An 8,719-nucleotide genomic window follows, 5' to 3' on the forward strand; every position below is an offset into this window, starting at 1 on the left:
ATCTTCTTGTAGAAGGACTGTAGGTCTTTTTATGGAAGGTCTGTTAGTTTAATCTGCATTAATTTGTTTCAATACTGAATTATTATGACACTTGCCATAATCTTATTAAATTTGTTTTTATATTTTTCACGCTAAAAAAGTGTTCCTCAATTTGTAACCCATGAAATTGTGGAACACCCATCATTCCCTTTTCATAACAAATACTCACACACACCAAAATTCGAATAATAAATGATGTGGATAAATAGGATTAACCCCTGGAAATGTTGCCCCTGGAAATTTTCTAACATTTATTACCTAACCACCTACAGTCTGTTATGCTTTAATGTTACGCCTTCTAAACATGTCAACCAAATCGTGAGAGATCCCTGGCCCAATGTAACTGTTGTGTTCGTCACAACTAACAATTTTCATCAAATTCATTATGGCAGCAATTTTTTTTTCTGAATAAAATATGGATTGATTTGTTTTTTATGTGAATTCTTCTGGGTCTTCCTTTGCTATTTCTTTGCCTGTTGGTATTCCATTTTCATAACTCATTTATGTTGTATCCTGTTGTGACAAGAGTAAGGAGTGCTATGTGGCTGGTTTTATATCGTCAACGTAGTTATCCATCGATAGTGGTGGTGATGGTAATGTTGGAATTGCCTCTAATGCTAATATTTCAATACCCATGTGGACAGACAGAAATTCTAGTTGGATTTTTCAACCACTTTTCAGCGAATATTTTGTGATTTGTTTCGATTTGCTGGTGTTGTTTGTTTCGTTTCATTTATCGCTGTTATTATTGCTATTTGCTGGATTTAGCAACCCCATCCCCAACCCTAGTTTTCAAAAACATCTAAAAACACGAAAACACCAACAATAACACTCGTCTAACAAATATGCCGCATAACGAATTCCTGGTTTTTGTTATGCGTCCTTTGGTGTGAGTGAGTGAATGAATGAGTATGTGTGTGTGTGTGTGTGTGTGTACGACTGGTAGTTGATGGCTGCGTGTGGTGTAGTGTCGCATGTTTACGTTCGTTTTGTATTTTGCGCCTTCCTCTGATAGTTAGTTCCGCATATAGAATTTTTTCCCACCCCTGCTGCTACTGTCGCACATGAGGTCTAACACTATGGTGCTTCTGTTTTCATTGTCGCCCCTCTTATTGTTGTTGCTGTTGTGTGAATGTTGTTGGTGGTATTATCGTTTTGCCTTCTCATTTAACAATCAGTAGCAATTTAGCCAAAGTCGTTTGTTTGTTCTGGTGGCAGACATAGTTGTTGTTGTTTTTGTCCTTGTACGTATTCGTCAACGTCATCAGGCTCCTCATCACACAACGACATCATCATCATCATTGTCGGCATCAGTATTCAAAGCTTTGCAGCAACCTTTATCATCATTATTATCATTGGCATAGAAATCTATTGGAGGGAAAAAAGGAGGACACAGAAAAAATGAAGAAAAATAAGATTTGTATGCTCTTAAAACAGAAATGAAAAACAATAGCAAAAAAAGCTGGGAGACAAACAAAAAAACTTGTTAGCATTAAACTCTATGGACCCAACGCAAAACATAACAATAGCAAAAACAAAAATCTCCACAGTACCATCAGCACCCACAAACCAAATATGTATTAGCGAATGTAGGGCGGGGATGGTGGTGGGTGTTGTGATTGAAGCAGCTACGGTTGTTCGAAAAATATCAATTCCTTTGATTGGTAAAATTAAGTTCTTATGCCTTCATGTTGTGTGTTACCACTATTGCCAATCTGATCGAAGGTGGATAAATTTCGTTTGAAGGATATCTTGAAAGACTCTTGACAAGTAGAACGGTGATGTGGATCATATGTTAAGGATATCGTATGTTTTTATAGCTATTTAGTAACTTATAGGATTCGAATTTTGGAAAAAATAAATACCTGTCATATTTGGTGATGGTCAGATATTCGTGTTACTATAAGCCGAATTCTAATTAGAGCTATAAGTCTTAAAATAACTAAATGTGTATTTCGAAACTATCCTACACTTTGACTTTCTCTCTATACCCTACTCCACACTGTGGTAAAGGGTATTATGTCTTGGGATATAGTTCTTTTAAGGATATATAGAGGATCACTCTCTGCGCCGATTATTGTATTTCCTTTCGTCTGCTCGCGACTTACAGGTTGCGCTTAATATCCAATTCGGCCGAATGTTGGGGAAGATTATTTTTTAGCCAAAGGATAAACCCTATTGCTTTTGGTAAGATCGGTTCAGATTCCAATATAGCTCCTATATGTATATATTTTCGGCTGCTAGATCTGTAAAATGTTGATGATATTTAGAAAATGTGACGGAATGTTAGCGAAATTATATCGAAATGTATCTGGATATGGATACATGGGAAAACATTTTTATACCCTCCACCATAGTATGGAGGGTATATTAAGTTTGTCATTCCCTTTTGTAACACATCGAACTAATCATTCGCGACCCTATAAAGTATATATATTCTTGATCAGGATAAAATTCTAAGACGATCTAGCCATGTCCGTCTGTCTGTCCGTCTGTTGTAATCACTCTAGCGCCCGCAATAATCGAGACAGAGTGCTGAAAATTTGCACCCGAGGGTCTTTTTTCCATAGGCAGGTCAAGTTCGAAGATGGGCTATATCGGTCCACTCTTTGGTATAGCCCCCATATAACGGAACCTCCGGATTTGAGGTATTTTGACGTTATTCGCCACATTTACAGACCGAACTAGCTATAATTTGGCACTTAGGGTTCCTAGTGATCAACAAACTTATATCCCAAAGGATATGGGCATAGGTCCATGTTTTGGTATAGTTCCCATATAACGGTACCTCCCGATTTTCGGTATTTTGAGAATTTTAGCCACAATTTTTAACCGAACTATCTGCAATTTGACATTTGAGGCTCTCAGTGGTCATGAAATATCTCCACCAAACATCGTCGACATAGGTCCATGTTTTGGTATAGCCTTCATATATCGGTACCTCCCGATTTTCGGTATTTTGAGAATTTTAGCTACAGTTTTTAACCGAACTATCTGCAAGTTGGCAGTTGAAGTTCTCAGTGGTCATGAAATATCTCCACCAAACATCGTCAACATAGGTCCATGTTTTGGTATAGCCCCCATATAAAGGTACCTCCCGATTTTCGGTATTTTGAGAATTTTAGCTAAAGTTTTTAACCGAACTATCTGCAAGTTGGCAGTTGAAGTTCTCAGTGGTCATGAAATATCTCCACCAAACATCGTCAACATAGGTCCATATTTTAGTATAGCTCTCATATAACGGTACCTCCCGATTTACGGTATTTTGAGAATTATAGCCACAATTTGTAACCGAACTATCTGCAATTTGACATTTGAGGTTTTCAGTGGTCATTAAATATCTCCACCAAACATCGTCAACATAGGTCCATGGTTTGGTATAGCCCCATATAACGGTACCTCCCGATATTCGCTATTTTGAGAATTTTAGCCACAATTTGTAACCGAACTATCTGCAAGTTGACATTTGAAGTTCTCAGTGGTCATAAAACATCTCCACCAAACATCGTCAACATAGGTCCATGTTTTGGTATAGCCCCCATATATCGGTACCTCCCGATTTTCGGTATTTTGAGAATTTTAGCTACAGTTTTTAACCGAACTATCTGCAAGTTGGCAGTTGAGGTTCTCAGTGGTCATGAAATATCTCCACCAAACATCGTCAACATAGGTCCATGTTTTGGTATTGCCCCCTTATAACCGTACCTCCCGATTTTCGGTATTTTGAGCATTTTAGTTACAATTTTTAACCGAGCCCCCATATAACGGTTCCTCCAGATTTTCGGTATTTTGAGAATTTTAGCTGCAATTTTTAACCGAACTAGGGAATTTTCAGTGGTCACGAAATTTCTTCACTAAAATTCGTCAACATGGGTCCATTTTTGAGGGTCTACATTGTTTTGATGAAACTACCCTCAATTTGACTCTTAAAGTTCCCTGTAGCTATAAAACTTTCCCCGCAAAAAATTTAAAGATCGGTTGACTCTTTGATATAGCCCCTTTCACCTACTGAACCCATTTTTTAGATTAGATTAGAGAACACTGTGCAACAAAATTGAGGTGAAAGTCTGGGGCACGGAAAATTCCTCTTGGGGAAGAAAGGCCTTGGTGAGTATACTATAAACCCCGAAGGACAGATGCACCGTGAGTCGAACATCCGCGTTATGGAGTGATGAAATTTTTGTTAGAGACCCTGTGGGCCATCAGGAATTAGCGTTATATCTTTTTTCACTGTTGCTTAAGTGCTCTACAAAAACAACAAACAAAGATATAATGCTAATTCATGATGGCTTACCGGGTCTCTTGCAAAAACTTCATCACGCCTTAACGCGGAAGTTCGACTCACGGCGCATCTGTCCTTCGGGGTTTTTATCTCTGCTCCAACATTTGTGTTCACAGTGTAATTTAAACAATATTGGGAGGCAGTAGGAATCTATCCATTGTCGAAAAGTTGTTCCACCTAAAATTCTGAAAGGACCCTAATTATTCCATTTTAATTAGGACTATTTTATGGTGGAGGGTATAAAAAGTTCGGCCTGGCCGAACTTGACGACTTTTTACTTGTTAAAATTGAGTTTTCCATTTGGAAAACAAAATAGACAATTTTTTTAGTGCTACATGAATGATTTTTGGTACATAGATTAGGAAAAAATCTTCATTCCAAATCTGTTTTTGTAATTAGATTTATTCGTTGCGCCCAAAATATAAGACCGTTTCAATTTTAATATTTAGATAAAATTCTAAAAAATCGCGGCTTGATATAAGAAACTGTTACGTATTATTGCCGTAAATAGATTTGTACCCTTTGCAATTATGCAAAAATACTCCTAAAATGTCCCAATGGATTCGAGAAAATCATATTTATTACAACATTTACATTACATTTTACGTATTCGTTTTTACCTCAAAATACAAAAAATCGGGAGGTGCCGTAATATGTTGCCGATTTTTGTGGAGAAGTTTCGTGCTCATTGAGAACCTCAAATGTAAAATTACAGCTAGTTCGGTTAAACATTTTTGCTAAAACCCTCAAAAGGTACCGTTATATACCGAGAAGTACCGTTATATAGGGGCCATACAAAAACATGGACCTATGTCGTAATTTTTTGTGGAGAAGTCTTGTGACCACTAAGAACCCCAAATGTCAAATTACAGCTAGTTCGGTTAAAAATTGTAGCTAAAATCCTCAAAATATAGAAAAACGGAGGTACCGCTATATGCCAAAACAATAGCCTGACGTTTTTGGTGAAGAATTTTCGTGGCCACTAAGAACCTCAAACGTCAAATTATAGCTAGTTCGGTTAAAAATTGTAGCTAAAATTCTGAAAATGCAAAAAAATTGGGAGGGGCTATACCAAAATATGGACCAATGTTGACGATTTTTGGTGGAGAAGTTTCGTGGCCAATGAGAACCTCATATGTCAAATAACAACTAGTTCGGTTAAATTTTTTGGCTAAACATATTATATGAGTGCTATACCAAAACATGGACCTATACCCATAATTTTTTGGATATAAGTTTTTGATCACTAAGAACTCAAAATGTCAAATTATAGCTAATTCGGTTTGAAAATGTGAGTAAAAAAGCTTCAAACGTCCCGAAATTGGACGATACCGTTATATGGAGGGCTATACCAAAACGTGGACCGATATAGCCCATCATCGAACTTGGTCTGCCTGAAAACAAACGCTATAGGATACTAGAGGGATAACCAAAGACAGATGGACGAATATGCATAGATCGAATCGGTCGCAAATGATTATTTCAGATGTAGGGTTGATAACTTAGCTAGGTGCATTCATCTCGGGGTCTTCGACCATTATTTCGTAACAAAATATAAAAATGTTTCTTCTTATTTATAAATACTATTTATACAATTTATTTAAAAATAGACAAATTTTGGGTAGAATGACATTGCAACAACAACAAAATTTTGCATTTGATAAAATTCATTTTGATAAATCATTTGTTGGTACTTTTGTTTCAAAGACTACGTATAAATAAATTGCAACATCATATACCTATACCAGTTCATAAAGGATTCTCATAGACATCTGCTATAATTTATATCTTAACTGTATAAATAGGCTACGGTGTTGTGTCCTTCATCATGTCAATTTCTTTATGAAAACAGTCTTCGACTTTTCTGATTCCATACTCAAACATCTTCATTTATTTGGAAAATAAATAAAATTGCTGTCTTCAGTACAAAAAAACAACAACTTCACATAACCAAATAGACGAAGGAGCTGCAGAAGAAGGTATTGTCGCAGAACAAAAAAAAAAATGGTAATATTGTGGCTGTTATTGAAAATGCTGTAGGGGGCTTCAAAGAAACTGAAAGCAAAAAAAAACAAGGACCAAAGAAGAATATAAAAAAAAAACAAAATATAGAATCTATGCTGTACTTTAATGGAATGACATTCAAACGATAGATGAAATACCAGCAACAACAACAAAACAGACAAACCAACAACACAAAATAAATATGCTTTCAATTTAAGGAAGGGACATTTTCCGCAAGACAATGGCAATTTCAAAATAAACAACAGGGAGAAAAAAATATCCAATTCGATATGTTAAAGCGTTTTTTAAAGATTTGATAGAGGATATCAATAACAGAAATAAATATTTAATGTGATTGACAAAAAATGTTATCATAGAATCGGGAATAATGATTTAATAAAACAAAATAGAGAAATAAGCAGATGTAATTTCATGGTAGATGTTAAAAAATAAAAAAATCAGCAGATAGGTTGTTGAAGTTATTATCAGTACTTGGGGAAATATTGGCGTACATATTTTTCTAGATAATGGAATATTTGTTTTCTAAATTATGGCCTTGTTTCGACATCAAATTCCTATCTTCTTCTTCTTCTATTATATAAAACTCAAATGACGTTCGTACGTGAATCAAAAACTCGACCAATTTACAACCGATTTGTTTCGCGTTTGTCTTAAAATGTTCGTATTTATCCAAGGAAGGATCTGACGTATTTTATTTTTGAGATATCGCGAAGAATCCGCGAAAATTTGCAAAAATATATTTTGAAGAAAGTTAACTGTTTCCTCACATTTCGTTGAAGGCTTTTGTTGTCGACTTGCTTATTTCCACTTTTTTAAATTTTTTTTTGGGCGAAAAAAAATTTGCCAAAATATATTTTGAAGAAAGTTAATTGTTTCCTCATATTTCGTTGCAGGCTTTTGTTGCCGACTTGCTTATTTCCACCTTTTTCAATTTTTTAGCGCGAAAAATCCGCGAAAATTTGCAAAAATATATTTTGAAGAAAGTTAATTGTTTCCTCACATTTTGTTGGTGGTTTTTGTTGTCGACTTGCTTTTTTCCACCTTTTTTCAAATTTTTAGCGAAAAGTGTATATGACGAAAAGTCAAAAAAATTTAACATTGATGAAGCCAAGATTTGCACTGTTATAATTCGCGAAATATTGCAGTGAACCATGAAATATGACCATAGTTCCATCAAGCGAAGTGTTTTTAATCAACGCTCAAAAATGTGGCTAAAAAGTTAATTTTCGCGGAAGCTATGACCGCGTAAATTAATAAAAACACGTAAATGGTAAAAACACTTTGAAGCAAACGAGTTTTTTACGTTGTTATTCGATTGACGGTTAAACCGTTAAAATAGCGGATATATGTATGTCCAAAGTATGAATTACTGATGTTTTCATGTTTAGGAGTGTAAAATAATAACGTGTTCAATGAAACATGACTTTGTTAACTACAAGTAAAAACGATGTTAAGTTCGACCGGCCCGAACTTCTATACCCACCGTCCTATTGTAGCTGTATAATAACGTTGACCTATGCCGATAATTCTCTGCAGAAATGTTTTATACCCCCAAGGGAGACTAAGTGTGGCTATAAACTTGAAAATACCGAAGACCAAGGGGTATGAAGACTATTTACAAAACCTGGACCTATAGCGAATGTTCGATGTTGTATACCCTCACTGAAGACTAAATAACAAATTGTAGGCATTTCGGGGGAATAATGAGAGTAAAACATCCAAAAAATCGAATCTCGGGAGGTACCGTTCTAGGGTAGCTCTATCATTTCGGTAGGATAATAACCTTGAAAATACCGAAAATCAGGCGGTCAGTTCTATGGGGGCTATATCAAAATGTAGACTGATACAACCAATATTCAATACCAAACATTCTACTTTTTAGAAACTTCTGTATGTAACATATCGCGAGCTGTGTCTTGATTTCAACAGATAGACGGACATAGTTATATCGACTTATTTATGTTGATCACGAATATAGGCTTTATAGGTTCTCCGAAGAATATTCCGATGTGTTACAAACAGAATCATAAAGTTGATTATATCCTTACTCCTTAAAGTAATTTTCTATTTTACATCTGGAGGTACCATTGCATGAGGGTTATACAAAACCTTCGATTTATCATCAATTCGGTTCGAAAATCTAGAGGTATCAGTATTAAAAGATAAATTGTAGATAAATTACTAAGGCTTACACGGAAATCCAAAACGACGGGCCAGCAACGCGGAACCGGGTCAGCTAGTCAATAATATAACAAAACTTTTGTTTGATTGAAAAAATATCCAAATATCCGGGTTGATAATATTCCAACCGCCAGAATGAAGCAAAACTAAAAATTAACAGGTAATAACAGAGTTAAGTTCAGCCGAGCCGAA

Source organism: Musca autumnalis, unplaced genomic scaffold (assembly GCF_047663935.1).
Source record: "Musca autumnalis isolate F117 unplaced genomic scaffold, ASM4766393v1 scaffold_2, whole genome shotgun sequence".
Classification (NCBI taxonomy): Eukaryota; Metazoa; Arthropoda; class Insecta; order Diptera; family Muscidae; genus Musca; species Musca autumnalis.